At 38.9% G+C, this 20002-nt stretch overlaps 1 protein-coding gene across 2 annotated transcripts in view; it reads right to left on the bottom strand.

The window, feature by feature from the left end:
• LOC140188288 (guanine nucleotide-binding protein G(q) subunit alpha-like) overlaps positions 1–20002 on the bottom strand; it is a 125801-nt gene that overhangs the window by 75078 nt on the left and 30721 nt on the right. The gene's annotated exons all lie outside the window — the stretch shown is intronic.

Below are 20002 nucleotides of genomic sequence, written 5' to 3'. Positions count from 1 at the left end.
GTTAAGGAAACAATTAAAAGACCAAGCAGAAAACACTGGTGTGACGGTCGAATTATGCCACACTCAATACATATAACAAGAACTATATGCTCACGGAAATAATGACCATAAACGCAACTGCACACAATGTTATTTCTGAAAAAAACACAGGAAAACCACAAACATCGGAAATAAAATTAAGGTGGCTTACTCATGGAGATAACTACTTCCTTACTGTACCAGTTGCAAAAGCCACATGTTCATCAAAACATTGAGAACAGTACCCCAAGAACTAACTGATGGGGGGGGGGGGGGAATGAATAAAAACTGATTACTCAAAATTACTGTAGGAAATGCTTCAATTCTCACAAATTTGTTGATTCCAGAACTATTTTAAGTGCTGTCCATCATTCAAAGCAGATCCAGATCACAGCACTTTGTAATTGTACAGAAATTATGACTTATCTGTGCTTCCAATCCATTTGCATCAATGCTTATTTCTTTAACTTACTAAGCATATTTTGCACATGGATTATACTTGTGATTATTCACTGAACATTTTGTAGCTGAGTACATTCTTCCTGGAAGCTCTTTGCTCCAAATCCCGTGACACAAATATGGAACACTGCCTTCAGTCTTGAAGATTTGAAATGAACTTTCATTTAAACTGTTTGGGAGAAAAAAATTAATATGATGCAAACCTTCTGAGAAATTAAGTACTTACGTTCTCCATCTTTAAATATTCAGGCTCTAAATGTAAAAAGCCCATCACATATTACACAGAAGGCAATTCTTCCCCCATATTTCACTTGTAAAATTACAAAGTTCACAATACCATTCCTTAATTTCTAAAACCGAAAATTCCACATTTCTTCATAATTTGACATTACAGCATAATAACTTTGGTGAATGTGTATAATCTGCAAAACCTTTGATTAGAAAAACTGAAGACCTACTTTATTGAATAAAATAAAACTTACACCTGTCAAAAATTTGTACAAAGTTAAGCAGGGGGACTGAGTTACAGAGGAAAGCAAGTTGGGATTCTACACCCCCTCCCCCCAATGGCATGTATAGGAATGAGAAGTGATCTTAGAGCTGAATAGAGGCATAGATAGGGTGAATGTGCAAGTCTTTTTCCCCAAGGTATAGGAATCAAGAACTAATGGGTATAGGTTTAATGTGAGAGGGTGAAAATTTAGTAGGATCCTGGAAGTCAGTTTCCCCCACCTTCCCCCCCATTCAAAGGGTAGTCAATATAAGGAAGTTGTCAGAGGAAGTAGTTGATGCAGATACATTAAAAGGTACTTGGGATAGGTACATGGATAGGAAAGGTTTAGAAGGATATGGGCCAAATACAGGCAAATGGGACAAGTTTTCAATGGGAATCTTGGTAGGCATGGACCAATTGGGCTGAAGGGCCCATTTTCATGCTGCATGACTGACTTGGCAAGTGGGACTTGATGCCATTTTACCAAAGCAGATAGCAGAGACGAAGGAACAGTCAACTAAATGGAAAGCTAGCTGAAGATGGTAAAACATTCTGAGGAACAAACCTGTTACCATAAGGTAAATAAGCAAATATTACTTAACTAGACATTAGCAGTGTGCCATATCTGTGTGTAGTCATAAAGCATGGAACTTCAGAGGATCATCACCTTGTCATGATGGAGAGGCCTGTGTGTTCCGAAGAAACAAAGCAATGCTGCCTAGAGTTCAGTCAGTTGGTGCTTGGCAGCTAGTAGGGTCACCCATGACAGTAAGGGCAACGGGAGACTCTAGACAAAGAGCGATCCAATTAAGACCTCAACAGTAGAGCTAGCAGAAGATGATGACACATTACAATGACAGTGAAGGCAGAGGAAGGCAGCAGCAGTAAAGATCCCCAATAATCTTGCATTTCAAGCCACTTGGACCCTGACCATGCTCTGTCAAGGACCATGTGGTGGCTTCCTGTGCATCTGCCTCCCCATTTTAAATGAAATCTTGCACAGACATTCTCCATTAAGAGAATCCAACCTGAGCAACCTCTTAGGAGAACATTATATTCAACTTGAGTTCTTGCATGAGCACAGCGTGGAAAGAGGCTTTGGCCCAACCAGTACTGAAAACCTGAAGATGCTGGAAATTCAAGCAACACACACAAAATGCTAGAGGAACTCAGCAGGCTAGGCAGCATCAATGGAAAAGAGTACGGTTGATGTTTCAGGCGGAGACTCATCATCAGGGCACTACAAAGTCCTGTCAAAGGTACCTGGCCCAAAACTTCAACTGTACTCTTCATTAGATACTGCCTGGCCTGCTGAGTTCCTCCAGGATTTTATGTGGTACATAATAACTAAGCTTCTCATCTAAGCTAATCTCATTTTCCTGCTGTCAATCCATATCTCTCTAAACCTTTACTATCCATGTACCCATCTAAATAGATTTTAGATGTTGTTAATTTACCTCCATCAACTGTTTCACCAGGTAGCTCATTCCATATACTGACAATCCTCTGCGTCAAAAAAAAAAACTGCCTCTCAGATTCCCATTAAGTATCTTTCCTCTTAACTTAAACTTAAGTCATCTGGTTCTCAATTCCCCAACCTTGGGGAAAAAAAAACATCCTGTCCATGCCATTCACAAGGCCTTTCAATGTAAAGTGATGCTTCCATTCTTCCTTAAAGGCAAAATCATATCCCTTACTATGTTGCCTAAAATGCCAATTCTTTACTACCACCAAAGATTACACAAAAATTTCACTGATTGTTGTCAAAACTATTTTCCTCTTTGTCGCTAACAAAACAATGCTCCCAAATCATATTCCCGATTATAAATTTATCAAATGTAAACAAAATAGTGATTAAGTTAACAGCATAGTTTTTTAAAAAAAAACTTGGCTTTATCAAGTTACTATCTAATTAAAAACACGGATAGAATTAAAAGGTTGATTTGAAAACTTACATGCACTTATAAACATATCTGAAAGTTTAATCAATTTCCTGGATTCAAAGTATTGACTGACTGGAAAGTAATAGTACTGAGGTTAAAATAAAACGTATTAGGCAATTTAGCCTATATATAAATAAAAAGTATACATATCAGCTTTGGGCAGTGTGCATGTGATGATACAGTTGCACAAAAATGTTTATGAACCCTTTGCAATCACCTGGTTTTCTGAATTACTCACAAAATGTGGACTGATCTTCATCTAAGTCACAATAATAGACAAACACAATCTGTCTAAAAAAAACACACAAACAATTGTACATCTTGTCAATACTGAGTACACCATTTAACAGTCTCAACTTGGTTCAAAAAGGTATATAAATCTCTGGGGTAATGCCTTCTGCAAAAGCTATTTGGAGTCAGGTGTTCCAATCAGTGAGATGAGAATGGAGGTGTGGGTGGTAGAAATACCGTGACCTATAAAAAAAAGACAAAATCAGGTTACTGACAGAGCCTGCCCTTCTTAAGAAAGATCTGTTAGTGCACATCATATCTTGATCAAAACAACTGAGAGGACCTTTAGAAGAAATGTAGAGATGCATGAAGCTGGAAAAGGCTACAAAAGCACCTCTAAAGACCTGAGTGTTCATCAGTCCAGAGTAAGAGAAATTGTCTATAATTATAGGATGTTCATTACTGCTGCTACTCTCCCCAGGAATGGGCGTCCTGCAAAGATCCCACCAACAGCACAATGTGTAATGCTGAAGGAGGTGAAAAAGAACCCAAAGATTTCAGCAAAAGACCTGCAGAAATCTCTAGAACATGCTAAACTTTCTGTTCATGTGTCCCCTATAAGAAAAACACTGAACAAGAATGGTGTTCATGGAAAGACACAACGAAGGGAACCACTGCTCTCCAAAAAAACACAACACATTGCTCACAAAAATGCTGGTGAACGCAGCAGGCCAAGCAGCATCTATAGGAAGAGGTACAGTCATCAGGAAGGGTCTCGGCCCGAAACGGCCACTGTACCTCTTCCTATAGATGCTGCCTGGCCTGCTGCGTTCACCAGCATTTTTTGTTTCTTCAAATTCTAGCATCTGCAGATTTCCTCGTGTTTGTGAACAAAACATCGCTGTTCGTTTCAAGCTTTAAAAAAAAAGACCACGTGGATGTTCCACAAAGGTTGTGGGGCAATATTCGGTGGACAGATGAGACAGAAGTTGAACTTTTTGGCATAAATGCGCACCGCGATATCTGGAGGAAAAGGAGCATTGCATGCCAACATGGTTTGGGGCTGCCTTGCTGCCTCAGGGCCTGGACAGCTTGCAATCATTGAGGGAACAATGAATAAAAAATTGTATCAAGACATTTTACAGGAGAATGACAGGGTAGCGGCCCACCAGCTGAAGCTTAATAGAAGTTGGATGATGCAACAAGACAATGATCCAAAACAAGAGTAAATCAACAGCAGAACAGTTTAAGAAGAAGAAAATTCATGTTTTGGATGTTCAAGACAAGAGTCCAGACCTTAACCCAGTTGAGACCTGAGCAGGGCTGTTCATGCAAGGTATCCTAGAAATATTGATGAACTGAAACAGCTTAGTATGGAGGAATGGTCTAAAATTCCTCCTCACAGTTGTGCAAGTCTGATCAGCAGCTACAGGAAGCACTTACTGGAGGTTATTGCTGCTACAGGAGGTTCTACCAGTTACTGAATACAAGGGGTCACATACTTTTTCCAGCCTGGACTGTGAATGATTGAACAATGTATCTAATAAAGACCTGAAAAGTACAAATGATTGTGTGTTATTATTTTAGGCAGATTTTTTTCTATTATTGTGACTTAGATGAAGATTAGACTACATATTATGAGTAATACAGAAAACCAGGTAATTGCAAAGGACTTACATACCTTTCCTTGCAACTGTTTTTCAGTCTTTCTTCCTTTGTGTCCCAATTTCCATTTCTTTCCTGACATATACAAACACTATCTACGCAAGAAGCATACTTAAAAAGATGACTACTTATCTCGAGTCATCCCAAAGCCACTGGAATCAAGTTCCTCTACTGATAGAGCACAATGTTAAGTAATTTTCTGATTAAGTACCATCTATCTTATAGTCATGTAACAAACATTTTCCTGATTACTTTACAACACAAACTATTCAAAATTGCAATCACAAATGAAAATGCTCTAAACAAAATCATCCAAAACCAAATCACTGTTTTACTAAAAAAAACAAATGTAGAACCACAAATTGTTAAGAATAGAATATGGCTTTGCAATGCTGAACTACAGTTACAGATGCTTCTGTCCACAGCAGTGATGAGACAATCCCTTTGGTACTTTCTCGATATTGATAGGCTTAAGTATTCAAACCATGTTCAGGAAGAAATGCAGAACGCAATCTATCTTCAAACAGCCACACCATCAGAAAAGACAGTATTCAACAAAAATTAATTTTAATTTATTTATTTAGAAATACAGCGCAGAACAGACCCTTCCGGCCCAATGAGCTGAAGCATCCAACAACCCACCTATTTAACACCAACTTAATCACAGGACAATTTATAACAAGCAATTAACCCTTGGACACTGCAAGTCCTTGGACACTGGGAGGAAACCGGAGCACCCAGAGGAAACAGGTGGCTCATAGGGAGAATGTACAAACTAGTTTCAGACAGCACCAGAACTGACTTTGGAACGCCCTGAGCTGTAATAACGTCGTATGAACTGTTAAGTCAATTCAATCAATGTAGCATCAAGAAATGACAGAACACTAGGCAGTGATAATAGGACCAGACAACATTTGGCTCTTCTACTGAGGTCGTGTGCTCCAAACTTAGATGAATCTCTAGCCGAGCTACTCCATTACAGTTATAAACACAAGCACGTACCCAAAATTTGCCCAGTCATGTCTTGTTCACAGCACACTAATCAACAGTGCTATCAAGAGGATTTTGCTCATCAATAATCTGCTGGTTTGGGTTTCCAAGGGCTACTTTTCTTTTGACATCAAAACTTTCGGCCAACCTGACTGGCAACTATCCTTGACCTAGTGTAGCATATAGGAAGTCTTTTAAAATTGAATTAAAGGGGTAACAATGGGAAAACACTCCGTTGGTTGGAGTCACAAATCATAAGGGATGTTGGCTGAAACTGACACAAACATTGCCCAACTGAAATTGCCCAACTTTCCAAAGAGACGTATTCAATGCCCAAATTTCTTCAGCTGCTTTGTACATGGCCTACTTTCCATTAGATCATATCTGTGGATGGTTGCTGATGATTGGTTGCTGACAATATTTTTGCAGTACATCAGAAAATAAACCAACTCATTGTACCCCATGTCTGTATGCAGTAAAAACTTGACAATGTTCAAACATAGCCTGATAAGTAACAATAACATTTGTGACATAAAAGGTCCAGACGATAACCATTACCAATAGGAGAGTCTAAATGCTTACTTTTGGTATTTAACATCACTACCTCATTTTAAGTGGCAGGATGAAGGTATGTCTCTACCAAAGGAGGTGTAAGGTACTTCTTCCCTCCACTAGCCTAAAGGTCCCCCATGGGCAAGGTGTAGCACTTGCTTAGCCCCTGATCACAGTCACTTGAACCCATGGGAGCAGGTGGTGGGCGGCTGTATAAACAGCTGATGCATATCACAAGTCCGAGTTATGCAACCACTGAAGCCAAGCAGATAATTTTTCAAGAGTATGGATAATGGCTGAGGTCACCCGTCTTATAAAGACACTACCCAGAATTAGCCAATGGCAAACTACTTCTGTAGCAAAATTTGCCGACAACAATCATGGTCATGGAGACCATGATTGCCCACATCGTAAGACACAGCACACAATGATGATTATGACGACCTTAATTGATTCTCCTAACATCCTTGGAGTCACTATTAATGGAAATGAAGCAACACACACACACACAAAATGCTGGTGGAATACAGCAGGCCAGGCAGCATCCATAGGAAGAAGCACAGTCGATGTTTCAGGCCGAGACCCTTCGTCAGGAATGGAATTGAGCTTTGATTGCAGGAGGGGCAGGACCAGCAGCTCAATATTCTGAGGCTCCATTGTTTTAGACACAACAGAGTGGAGGGTTTGAAGGGGAGCATCACTGGTCAGGGAAAATGTCACGACAGTGCTCAGTCAGGACAGACTGGAGAACTCGACTAGTGAGGTTTCATGGGTGGGACTGAGGAATAAGAAAGGTATGACCACATTAATGGGGCTATATTATAGACCACCTAACAGTCCATAGATTTAGAGGAAAAAAAATGTAGAGATTGCAGATGTTGCAAGAAACACAAGGTTGTTATAGTAGGCGATTTTAACTTTCCACATATTGACCGGGACTCGCATACTGTAAAAGGACTAAACGGGATAGAGTTTGTCAATCATGCTCAGGAAAACTTCCTTAATCAGTATATAGAAATCCTAACGAGAGTGTGCATAATACTTATCCTGCTATTAGGGAATAAGACAGGGTAAGCGACAGAAGTTTATTTAGTGGAACACTTTGCATCTAGTGATCATAATGCCATTAGTTTCAAAGTAAATATGGAAAAAAGATAAGTTGAGATTCTAAATTGGGGAAAGGCCAGTTTTAATGGTATCAGAAAGAACCTAGCAAGTGTGGATTGGGATAGCCAGCTTTCTGGCAAAGGTAAGTGCGAGGTCTTCAAAAGTGAAATTTTGAGAGTACAAAGCTTATATGTGTATGTTAGAATAAATGTAAAGGTAACAGATTTAGGGGACCTGGGTTTTCAAGAGATATTGAAGCCCTGGTTTAAAAAAAAAGGTGCACAGCAGATATAGGGAAGTAAGAACAAATGAGATATTTATGGAGTGCAAGAAATGCAAGAGAACGCTTAAAGAAATCAGAAGGCATAAGGTTGTCCTAGCCAAATAAGTTGAAGGAGAATTCTGCAGATATATTAAGAGGAAAAAAATTGGTCTTCTGGAAGATCAGAATGGTGATCTATGCATGGAGCCAAAAGAGATGGGGAAGATATTAAATGGATTTTTTTATGCATCTATATTTACTCAGGAAACAGACAGAAATGAGGCAAAGCAGCAGCAAGGTCGTGGACCCTATACTGATTACAGAGGAGGTGATATTTCCTGTCTTGAGGCAAATTAAGATGGATAAATCTCCAGGGCCTGACAAGGCGTTCCATCAGATCCTGTGGGAGGCAAGTGCAGAAATTGCCGCAGCCCTAGCAGATATGTTTAAATCATCCATAGCAACAGGTATTGTACCGGAGTGTTAGAGGGTAGCTAATTATGCTCTGCTATTTAAGAAAGGCTCTAACATAAACCAGGAAATTATAGGCTGGTGAGCCTGAACATCAGTAGTGGATAAGTTATTGGAAGGTATTCTAAGGGGCTGAATATATCTATATCTATCTATATATGTATTTGGATAAACAAAGACTGATTAGGGATAGTCAGCATGGCTTTGTGTGTGGTAGGTAATGTCTATTCAATCTTAGTTTTTTTTTGAGGAAGTTACCAGGGAAGTTGATGAAGGCAAGGCGGTGGATGTTGTCTACATGGGCATTTAACAAGTTCCATATGGGAGGCTGGGCAAGAAGGTTCAATCGCTTGGCATTGAAGATGAGGTAGTAAATTGGATTAAATATTGGCTTTGTGGAAGAAGCCAGAGAGTGGCCGTAGATGGCTGCCTCTCTAACTGGAGGCCTGTGACCAGTGAAGTGCAGCAAGGATCGGTGCTGGGTCCATTGTTGTTTGTCATCGATATCAATGATCTGAATGATGTGGTTAAAGGATCAGCAAATTTGCGGATGACACCAATATTGGGGGAGTAGTGGATAGCGAGGAAGACTATTGGAGCTTGTAGCGGGATCTAGATTAAATGGAAAAATGGGCTGAAAAATGGTAGATGGAAGTTAATGTAGACAAATACGAGGTATTCCACCTCAGTAGGACCAACCAGGGTAGGTCTTACATAATGAACAGCAGGGCACAGAGGAGTGTGGTAGAAAAAGGGATCTGGAAATACAGGTTCATAATTCATTGAAAGTAGCAGCATAGGTAGATAGGGTCATAAAGACAGCTTTTGACATACTGGCCTTCATAAATGAAAGTACTGAATGCAGGAAATGGGATTTTATGTTGAAATTGTGTAAGACATTGGTGAGGCCTAATTTGGACTATTGTGTACAGTTTTGGTCACTGACCTACAGGAAAGATGTAATGGAGGCTGAAAGAGTACTGAAAAAATTTACACAGGTATTGCTGGGATTGGAGAACCTCAGGAAAGATTGAATAGGTCAGAACTTAATTGCTTGAAACAGAAGATTAAGGGGTGATTTGATAGATGTATAGAAAATTACAAGGGGTATAATAAGATAAATGGAAGCAGCCTTTTTCCACTGAGGTAGGGTAAGACTAAGGCAAAAAGTTTAAGGGGAATATGAGGAAAAACTTCTGCAGAGGGCCATGAGTGTGTGGAACAAACTGCCAATGCAAGTGGTGCATGGTGCATGCAAGCTTGATTTCAACACAGTTTGGATCGGTATATGGATGGCACGGGTATGGAGGGCTATGGTCCGGGTGTAGGTCAATGACAGTAGGCAGTTTAAATAGCACAGATGGACCAATGGACCTGTTTCTGTGCTGTACTTTTCTATGACTATCAGAAAATCAACTGAAGCATCTATATAAATATTTTGGCAATTCAAACATATCAGAGGCTGCTTTTGCAAAGACTGTCACCCCAAAAACTTTCCACCATTTACAAGCAGATAAGCAGCATGATGGACTATTCTCCACTTGCCTGAATGAACACAACTCCAACGACAAATATTATTGATCCTTCATTGTTGCTAGTCTAAATAAGCATCTTCAGCAGGCAAAATGCAGTGATTTAAGGCTGTGATTATCATCTCCCCAATAACAATTAGAAAATAATAAATGATTGCCTTGGTAGCAACACCAATAAAAATAAACTAAAAAACAAATGCTAAGCAACTTTAACACGTGAGCCCAGGGCATGGCTTTACCAGCTATCAAAATTATTCAGGGACAAAGTCAGCTAGTTCTACTCAGATAAGGTCTGCACTGCACTGGATCTTGCCTGTCAGCTGGAAGGCAGCCTTCCAGTCGAATGTTGAGTCCAAGATTATGCTTGAACAAAAACAGAACAAGGGCAACCAATCAATCTTTGGCAGTTTGCCAGTCATTGAGAGATCTGACTTCTTACTTTTATACCTCATTTAGGTCACTGTGGCACCATAGAGAAAATAGGGAAGTCGCAACAATCTAAATGAATTTAGTAGTAGGCATCTTTTTTTTTCAAAAAATTACAGAAAACAGAACAGGGTTTTAAACAATGAAACATCCTAAAGGAAGAAAAAGTCAAAGGAGGATGCTCTTTTCTGACTGCTGCCATCAGGTAGAAGGTAGAAAAGCAAGGGGACTCGCACCACCAGAGCTACTCGCATCAAGAAGTTACTACTCCTCAATCAGACTCTTGAACAATAGAGGATAACTGCACTCATCTATTGAGATGCTTCCACAACCAATGATCTCACTTTCAGGACTTTTTATCTTATTTCATGCTCTCATTATTTATTACTATTTATTTAAATCGTCAAAATGGCTGTTGTGACACGTCTAATGTGGTAGTGCTTGGCACTTTGGCACTCTCACTTTCAGCTTCCACTGCTGGCTAGCAGTCTTGCGAAAAAGAGAGCCCAATGTGTAAGTCTCTCACAGCCAGCACATAGCCTCTCCAACAGCAAGCCTCATGTAGTGCCTCCTCAAGAGCGACACACGGAAACTGAATTCCTTTTGGACTTATGCTGAACTACCGAGGACTTGGCAGAGGTCTGGCCTTTGCACATGTAGCATGCAGGCTTACCGGTGTGTGGACACACCCTAGTGCTCGTGAACCAGATCCCCAGCTATGGGTAAATAGCCCCACTGCCTTGTGGGCAGAGTTGGCAGAGGTGAAGGTTACGGAAGTAAACCCAAACAGCAAATCCGGAGTGGAGCTCCTAAGGCAGCTGGATGTCATTGAATATCCTTCCAGCAGCTCCTGCAACCAAGCTGATACCAAATGTATTGCTTCATAAGCTTTCCTTTGGACTGCACTGAGAGGGGGATCTTAACGACTGGCCATCTCCACACCTTCTGTCCAGGCTTGTGATGATGATCGTCACCCATTGTCCATTGAGACAGAGGGATGTCAACAACAATGCTGTTTATATTTGCAGTTGCACAGTTTGTCCTCTTCTATGCTCGACATGATCTTTCATTAATCCTGTAATAGTTACTATTCTATAGAAATGCTGAGTATGCTGACAGGAAAAGGAATCTCATGGTTGTATGTGGTGACATATGTACTCCGATAAAAAAATATACTTGGAATTTTGATTAGCCAGATTTGTTCCCAAACACTAGGCAAATGAGTGAAGTCTTCTGGAAAAGACTGTCAAACAGAAACAAATTTTAATAGATTGGTACTTTGAGCATCAACTCATTTGAAAGACCAAAACACATTTTATCTGTGTTCCTTTCAGCCTATGGAGAAAACAGAATTTCAATCTGGGCTAGATCTAAATTTAGATGAGGTGTCAAAGTTCAGTATCTAATACTAGATCATCCAATCTCCCTCTCACCCAGATTTATCCTGCTCTCAGTTATATCTTAAAAACAAGGTCTAAATATATTAAAAATGGTTATAAAAAGAATGGGTTAAAGAAACATATCTTCATTATTTGAAATCCAATAGATCTGACTTAGAACTTCTACCTGATTTTTAAAACAGACAGCAAATAATAAATATTTAAAATAAATCCAACTGGTTTGTCTTTTGCTTTTCTAAATTTTTAAGTAACAAAATTGTACAGATCAAAGAATTCTGGCCATGAGCAAGAACTGTTCTTTTTGAATTTATTGCTGAAGTAGGCCCAAATAAATTCAAATTTTTTAAGGCTCCAATTTGTTTGTAATTGCATGAGTAACAGTTTGGCTACAGTATACAGGTAAAAAAAATCATAAACCTTTATTAGATGCTACACCACAGAAAAAAGTAATCCAAGATTTCCTGAAATTCAGAAACAAGTCTGCACAATGTAATTCAAAACACAAAATATTTGGAAAGACATGCTGAAGAGCCACCTTTTTCCACATCTATATATCTACAATTGAAACACATCTTTACATGTCTTAAAAGTTTAACTTTCAAATGAATGGCAATAAAAAGACTTGCATGCTTTTGACTTTCTACTATGGTAACCCCCAAAAGATTTGAAATATGATAGATTTAAAACCAAGATACAGAGGTTAAACTACTATGGTGTTGCATTTTCCAGGTGAAGTTATCTCAATATGAGGTTATTCTTATTTTACAGGAAAGGGTAATCAAAGAACAAACATCTTTCGAAAAGCAAAGTCACATTAAAGTCATTTTAGAAGTAAACATAGTATTGCTATACAAATTAAAGCTTATTCCAAAGGAAGTGATGCAACAAAATTGATCCAGTTAGCTTTCTAGAAAACAAAGGAAATATAATCACTTGCCTTTGTTAATGGCCTAAATGTCTTGGGAATATTCAGTGATAATAGAATATTCATATTTACCAATTCAAATGCATTGCAATCATTTGAAAAATTGAATTAGGATTTTCCATTCCATTTTTCCCCTCTAACTTTGTATACAAAAGCTGACAAAATCTTTTCTCCACTGAAGTCTAATCACCAAGTTCAAAGCAATCTAGAAAGTTGGCTTTTAAAAATTAAAAGCATGCTGTCCATAAAAATAGCATTCAATAATCAATACACATTTCATCTAAACATGTGGTTGGAAGAAATCTTTGGAGAGATGTATTTGATAAATCAAGTCTTCTCAAAATACCTTGACAGGATACCATGTAGGCTGCTGATAGAAAGATGGAAGAGATGTTAGATTATATTTACAATCAATAACCGAATTAAAGAATGTGAAATATAGAAAATGCAGAAATATTCACAAATCAAGAGGCATCTGTTGGGAGACAGTTAAAAAACAAGACGTTAATGATCAATGACATAATGAGCTGAATGAATTGAACTGATTGATTGAAACAAATGGGTGTAAAAGGAATCAAACTGGGCAAAGGACAACTAAATTAAAGGTGAGGATGTTGCAGAAGCAACAGTTTAATCTTCAATTCATACAGAGTTTAATCTTCAAATTCTGGTAAAAACCATGGTAAGAGTGAGCATAGAAACAAGACACAATGTGGTCATCCTGCATCACAAGGTCTCTCCTTCACAGAAATTTCATGGCAGACAGGAGTTTCATAATGTGCTGTCCAAGCTCTTCTGAAGAAGCACAAAGAAACAGTGAAAGTTGAGAACCAGAAACGCAGTGGTCAGCCACGGAAATTGAGTGCAACAGATGAGAGATACATCAAACTGACGTCTCTTCTAAATGGAAACAAATCCAGCACTTCTACTAGCTCTGCACTCAGAAACCAATGGAACCCAAGTACACCCATCTACAGTCTGGGGAAGTCTTGTCAGAAGAAATCTTCATGGAAGAGTCACTGCCAAAAAGCCATTACTTCAAAGTGGAAACAAAGACAAGAGACTCACCATGTAGAAGAGCTGAAAAGTGCTACATGAATGAGTGCTTGCATTCAAAAGTGAAGCATGGCAAAAGTTCCCTGCAGATATGGAGCTGCATTTCTGCAAGTGCAGTTGGTGATCTGGTCAGAATTAATAGAATCCTCAATGCAGAGAAGTACAAGTAGATTCTCATCTATCATATATTACCACCGGTCCCAACTTCATTCTGCAGCAGGGCAATGACCCAAAGTATACTGCTGAGGACAAAAGGAACTTTCTTTAGTGGGGGGAAAAAAAACAAACAGACTATGTCCTCCACAGAGCCCTCACATCATCGAGGCTGTCAGGGATTACCTGGAGAGACAGAAGTTAGACAGCCAAAGCCTGCAACAGAATTGCAACAAGTTCTCTAAGATACCTACCAGATTCTCTTATAGAACTACACAACAGTGCACCTAAGAGAATTGATGCAATTTTAAAGGAAAACAGTGGTCATACCAGATTATTGATTTGATTTTTTTTAAACAGGTTATAGATCTTTATAGTAATTTTTTGGATATTTCAAAACTTCTCATTTCATTACTTTTGAAAATATCTTTGTTTTACAGAATTTTTTTAACATGTACCCAAGACTTTTTCCACAGTACTGCACATATCTCTTTATGGCACAAAAATCGCCTTAGCTACCTATAGAATACAAGATCAAAAGAATAGTTTTGTAATGAAGAGCAAAAAACCTGTGGTTTGTTAAAGTTTCAGTGTTCCAGCAAAGAAGGGCAATGAATTAATAAGGAAGGGCAAGTTAAATTATGAGAAGTTTAAAACAGTCCAAAAACATCTACATATAACCTAAAAGGAAAATAAATTAATATGACTGGGACCAGAAAAATTGCATTAAGGAAAAAGGAAATGGTCCAGAAATTAATCAAATATTTTGTGACCTCCTTCACATAAGACAGAAAACCTCCCAAAAATAGCAGAGAACAATGTGGCAAAGTGCATTATAAACTAAATCAATGTTAGGTTCAAAAAGAACACTTTTGGAGAAAATAAAGGGGTTCAAAATTGATACGTCCCTGGAGTTGATTTCTATCCCATGGCTTTGAAGCAGGTTTTTATTGAAATATAGGATGCAATAACTGTTATATTTCAAAATTTTATAGATTCTATAAAAGTTCCCACAGACTGAAATGAAACAAAATGTAGCCCCACTTTTAAGAAATGGAGAAAAATAGGGACCTATAGATTAATTAACTTGATATTAGTAGAAACACTGCAGGGATCTCTATTAAGATAAATGATTTGAATGAAGGAGCAAGTGTTATTAGAACAGTACAGCATTGTACAAGTTCTTTAGCCCATGATGCTGTGTTGACCTTTGAAACTACTCCAAGATCAATCTAACACATTCCTCCCAAAGTCCTCCATTTTTCTTTTGTCCATATGCCTAAGAGTCACTTAGATTGTCCCTGATGTATCTGTGTCTACCTCCACCCCGGCAGTGCATTTCACACATCGACCATTGTAAAAACAAAAAACCGCTGACACCCCCACATATTTTACTCTAATCACCTGAAAATTATGCCCTCCCATACTAGCTATTTCCGCACTGAGAAAAAATTAGATGGCTATGCACTCTATCTATGTCTCTTATCACCTTAGACACCTCTGTCAAGTTATACCCAAGTTTGCTGAGGATACAATTCTGGGTAGCAGTATGAATGCATAGAGGAAGCACAGTCTTCAGGAGAGGAGCAGATACAAGTGTACAAGTCTTACTTTCCAACCCAGGAGTATACATGTGAAATAAGGAACACAATATAACTTAAACAGATCTACTTCTGGACTACAAGGATTTGTCCTACAAGGATAATACAGTGGCATCCAAAAGTTTGGGCACCCCTGGTCAAAATTTCTGTTACTGTGAATAGCTAAGTGAATAAAAGATAAACTGATTTCCAAAAAGCATAAAGTTAAAGGTGACACGTTCTTTAATATTTTAAGCAAGATTACTTTTTTTTATTTCCATCTTTTACAGTTTCAAAATAACAAAAAAGGAAAAGGGCCTGAAGCAAAAGTTTAGCACCCTGCATGGCAGTATTTAGTAACACCCCCTTTGACAAGTATCACAGCTTGTAAATGCTTTTTGTAGCCAGCTAAGAGTCTTTCAATTCTTGTTTGGGGGATTTTCACCCATTCTTCCTTGCAAAAGGCTTCTAGTTCTATGAGACTCTTGGGTCATCTTGCATGCCCTGCTCTTTTGAGGTCTATCCACAGAATTGCGACGATGTTTAGGTCAGGGGACTGTGAGGGCCATGGCAAAACCTTCAGCTTGCACCTCGAGGTAGTCCATTGTGAATTTTGAGGTGTGTTTAGGTTCATTATCCTATTGTCGAAGCCATCCTCTTCTCATCTTCGGCTTTTTGTTTTTGCAGACGATGTGATGTTTGCTTCCAGAATTTGCTGCTATTTAATTGAATTCATTCTTCCCTCTATCTGTAAATGTTCCCCGTGCTACTGGCTGCAACACAAGCCCAAAGCATGATCGATCCACCCCAGTGCTTAACAGTTGGAGAGGTGTTCTTTTCATGAAATCCTGCACCCTTTTTTCTCCAAACGTACCTTTGCTCATTGTGGCCAAGAAGTTCTATTTTAACTTCATCAGTCCACAAGACTTGTTTCCAAAATACATCAGGCTTGTTTAGATGTTCCTTTGAACCTTTTGGATAGAACTTTTTGGCCGCAATGAGCAAAGGTATGTTTGGAGAAAAAAGGGTGCAGGATTTCATGAAAAGAATACCTCTCCAACTGTTAAGCACGGGGGTGGATCGATCATGTTTTGGGCTTGTGTTGCAGCCAGTGGCATGGGGAACATTTACAGGTAGAGGGAAGAATGAATTCAATTAAATAGCAGCAAATTCTGGAAGCAAACATCACACCATCTGTAAAAAAAAGCCAAAGATGAAAAGACGATGGCTTCTACAACAGGATAATGAACCTAAACACACCTCAACATTCACAATGAACTACCTCAAGAGGCGCAAGCTGAAGGTTTTGCCATGGCCCTCACAATCCCCTGACCTAAACAGCATCGAGATCCTGTGGATAGACCTCAAAAGAGCAGTGCATGCAAGACAGCCCAAGAATCTCACAGAACTAGAAGCATTTTGCAAGGAAGAATTGGCGAAAATCCCCCAAACAAGAACTGAAAGACTTCTAGCTGGCTACAAAAAGCATTTACAAGCTGTGATACTTGCCAAAGGGGGTGTTACTAAGTACTGGCCATGCAGGGTGCCCAAACTTTTGCTTCAGGCCCTTTTCCTTTTTTGTTATTCTGAAACTGTAAAAGATGGAAATAAAAAAGTTTTCTTGCTTAAAATATTAAAGAAATGTGTCATCTTTAACTTTATGCCTTTTGGAAATCAGTTCATCTTTTACCCGCTTAGCTATTCACAGAACAGAAATTTTGACCGGGGTGCCCAAACTTTTGCATGCCACTGTACAAGCACACCTAATAAGACAGCTAAACTGTCAAGAATTTAAAGGAATGAGCAGTGATGGTACCGAAACATATAGATTTCTTTAAGGGCTTGACATGGAAAATGTTTCCGACTCGGATGTCTCTAACGCAAACACAAGGAAATCTGCAGATGCCCCAAGCAACATACAAAAAATGCTGGTGGAAAGCAGCAGGCCAGACAGCATCCATAGAAAGAAGTACAGTCAACATCTCGGCCCGAAACGTCGACTGTACTTCATCCTAGATGCTGTCTGGCCTGCTGCGTTCCACCAGCATTTTGTGTCGGGTGTCTCTAAACTAGGGTCTCAAAAGTTCTGAGATTAAAACAAACAAAAAAATCTGATAACCAACAAATTATATGGCAAGGATAAAATGAAGATCTAAACCCACAGATAAACTGATTAGTAAACCTGTAAATTTTATATGGTTAAAAACTGAAGTCCAAGCAACAATTTACAACTAAGCTAGATTTAAATAATATAATGTACTTTCTGGCAGCAAAAGTGACAATACCAATTACTAATGGGCAATTGCTTTCTCTACCAGGCCCACTATCTGCTCACACTCATCTGGGATGCACATAGACGGTCAATCATAGAGACCCACCACCTCACACCTACAAGTTGGGACCAAGTTCTCATGGCAAGGAGTCCGGCAACATACGACTTAGACCTCAACCCAGAGTACCTGAAAGATTCTCAGAGAAGTCAAAATGGGGTTTGAAGCTTTGTCATGAGTCTTTCAATATTGAGACTAATGTAAATTAGAAAATACCAATTCAAAAAAATTTAAATTCAAGTAAAACACATGCAAAAGATTACACTCCACTTAATATAATATTAAGTGATTTACTGCGTCCGGTGCTCCCGATGTGGCCTTCTATATATTGTCGAGACCCCACCCAGACTGGGAGATCGTTTTGCTGAACACCTACGCTCTGTCCGCCAGAGAAAGCAGGATCTCCCAGTGGCCACACATTTTAATTCCACATCCCATTCTGCTATGTCTATCCATGGCCTCCTCTACTGTAAAGATGAAGCCACACTCAGGTTGGAGGAACTACACATTGTATTCTGTCTGGGTAGCCTCCAACCTGACGGCATGAACATTGACTTCTCTAACTTCCGCTAATGCCCCACCTCCCCCTCGTACCCCATCCATAGTTTATTTATATACACACATTCTTTCTCTCTCTCCTTTTTCTCCCTCTGACTATACCCCTTGCCCATCCTCTGGGTTCCCCCCCGCGACTTTTCCTTCTCCCTAGGTTTCCTGTCCCATGATCCTCTCATATCACTTTCGCCAATCAACTGTCCAGCTCTTGGCTCCATTCCCCCCCCCTCCTGTTTTCTTCTATCATTTCGGATCTCCCCCTCCCCCTTTCAAATCTCTTACTAGCTCTTCCTTCAGTTAGTCCTGACGAAGGGTCTCAGCCCGAAATGTCGACTGTACCTCTTCCTAGAGATGCTGCCTGGCCTGCTGCGTTCATCAGCAACTTTGATGTGTGTTGCTTACACTCCACTTAAAATTACTTACTATTGCTTCCTAATCCACAGACTGAAAATCCCTAAAAACAGACTCCAGTATTGTGCCAGATCTGACCTGAGATACGATGTGAGGTTATTTCTTCACTGTATGCTGAGAAGTTGCAACAGGATTGTGCTCCATCATCATACTTCATGTGGAGTACAATAACAGAAAAAATGTAGCAGCAGACACAGCATTGTCACTTAGCAAGTTTCAGACTTACACCTAGACTGCGCAAGTCCAGGACACATTTCCATCAAAAAGGCTAAATGCTGTGCTTTCCTTCAGAACTATCAGCTGTAAGCAAGAAAATTCACAGCAACATGCTCTCTACAAAAATATATTCACACTAAGTTCGAAGTGTATCAGCAAAATCAGCATCATATATATTTAGGGATCAAGCACTGAGATGCAATTTTTTTTATATTGACATTTGAACAAATACTGAAGAGTTCAGACATGCAACAGTAAACAAGTAGATGTCACAACCTATCAAATCCATCATAAAAATACAAACCACGATCAAATTGAAAACCTAGCTTTTATTTACAAAGGAAAATTATCACAAATCTGTAGTAAGTGCAAACTAACGTACTTTTCATCTCAAGTTAAATAATCACACTTGAAATCTGCCTGGTCTCAATGATCAACATTATTTCCCCTCAGTCTTATGAGGTTGACACTTTGAATGCAGTATTGAGAGCTTGCTGCATTACTGGAAATGATGGCTTTCAGTAAATTGAAAAAATACTTAGCTGCAATTTAAAATGCAGAATCAACATTACCCAGTCACTCATCCCTTATTACTTACGAGTTTTAGCTACACAACCTTAAGGCTGCAATTGAAACATTGCCACTTCTGTACACAAATACATCATTTGAGATGAAACACTTGGGTAAATCTCTAGTTGAGAAATAAGTTGCATGTTTGCCTTTCACAAGCTCATATTCTAATTTTATTTTATCCTGACAATCTCATGCAAAGAGAAATGATTGAAAACAAAATTGCACAACTGAAAATTATTTCCAGGATATTTCAATTTATTCATCAAGGGGTGAAAACTATTATAAATTGTTTACTTCATGTTAAATATTGGATTTTAGTGTGATCCACATAAATAAAATATGAACCAGCTCTGACATTACTTAAACTGCAAAGGCATTCAAATAAGCTGAAATGGATTGATAAATGAGCACTTTTGGCAACATGATTTGATTGTATTATACCTTCATATTTTACTTAGAAGTACTTGGATTATTCTTTCACATTTTACTCACTGAATCTTAAAACACATTTTGAAATTGCACTTGTTTTGAATAGGTCTTTATTTATAAAATAAAATCAAATCTAAGAACAAATTGATTTTAACTGTCCCAACATACAGTTTTTCAAATCAATAACCTGACTAACAAGGGCATCCAAGAGAAAAATGCAAAGTA

The sequence above is a fragment of the Mobula birostris genome, chromosome 26 (assembly GCF_030028105.1).
Source record: "Mobula birostris isolate sMobBir1 chromosome 26, sMobBir1.hap1, whole genome shotgun sequence".
In the NCBI taxonomy this organism is placed as follows: Eukaryota; Metazoa; Chordata; class Chondrichthyes; order Myliobatiformes; family Myliobatidae; genus Mobula; species Mobula birostris.
Note: the sequence above shows the minus strand (reverse complement) of the source record. Positions and strands in the feature narration are given on the sequence as shown.